The sequence below is a fragment of the Zophobas morio genome, unplaced genomic scaffold, assembly GCF_036711695.1.
Source record: "Zophobas morio isolate AGI-343-1 ecotype UQ-CSIRO unplaced genomic scaffold, CSIRO_AGI_Zmor_V1 ptg000005l, whole genome shotgun sequence".
NCBI lineage: Eukaryota > Metazoa > Arthropoda > Insecta > Coleoptera > Tenebrionidae > Zophobas > Zophobas morio.
Window position 1 is genome coordinate 16,071,199 of NW_026972110.1, and position 1,092 is coordinate 16,072,290.

A 1,092-nucleotide genomic window follows, 5' to 3' on the forward strand; every position below is an offset into this window, starting at 1 on the left:
ATATACCGAAAATATAAAAATTAATTATTTTTTTTTTATAAAATTTTAAATCACAAATGTATTACGTAAGAGATAATTGTTATACTGGAAACAGGTATGTATTTACTATCTTTACTAAATTACCTACTATGCATTATGCGTACTCAGCATTTGTATAATGCATAGTGAGTTGCATAACGCTAAACAATAGTGATTGCATCTGGTGAACGAAATTTTCCAATAACATAAATAACCTCGCAGTGTTTTTATTTTCGAACAAAATTCCGGTTCTATGGGTACTTTTCCTGTTCTTCCCTTTTCAATTCCACAAAATCTGCGCCATCCTTCTATACATTCGACCGATTTTTCGTTCGCCATTTACGTGCATTTCCGTGTCGAAGTAAGCAAAAATTATCACAAACTGACTCCATACAATGCATACAATGCAGTTTAAACATGGAGATAGAATTGTACTTCCATGAATTTAAGTAATTCTTTCTTATCTACTTCTATTCGCACAATCGCATCTTCACGATTTTTTTAATATAATTGATTTGAAAATAAAGAGAGGCGTGGCTTAAGGACTGTGACGTAGGAAATATGCGATATTTAAATTTATTACTTGTTGAGACTTGTTCACACATGTCATAACGAACACTATTCTATTTTTATCAGTAGTTATCAATGTTATCATCGGTGTGGCAAAACAACAACTATTTTTACACTAAAAATTAATATAATTCAAGAGAAAACTATTAAAAATGTCTCCAATTTTGACAAAGTAGAAAAAATTAAAAATAGTTATGTTCAAATTCAGCATCACAAACATGACCAAGTTTTAGAGTATAAAAAAAACTTGTGTTATCCAATGTTATTTACTCTTCGCGCTAATAGATAAATAATTTAACAACATAACAGTGGTAATATTTATTTAAACGTTAGGTTTTTTTGTGAAAACTAGACAAACTTTACACCTTTTAAATGTATGTACACCTGCGCCATCTACAGGCACGCGATTGTCAATTTTCTAATCAATACAGAAACCTACCCAAAAGTGCGCGCAGGGAGAATTATTTTAACGGTCAACCGACCTCCGCACCGAAATCTAGTGCC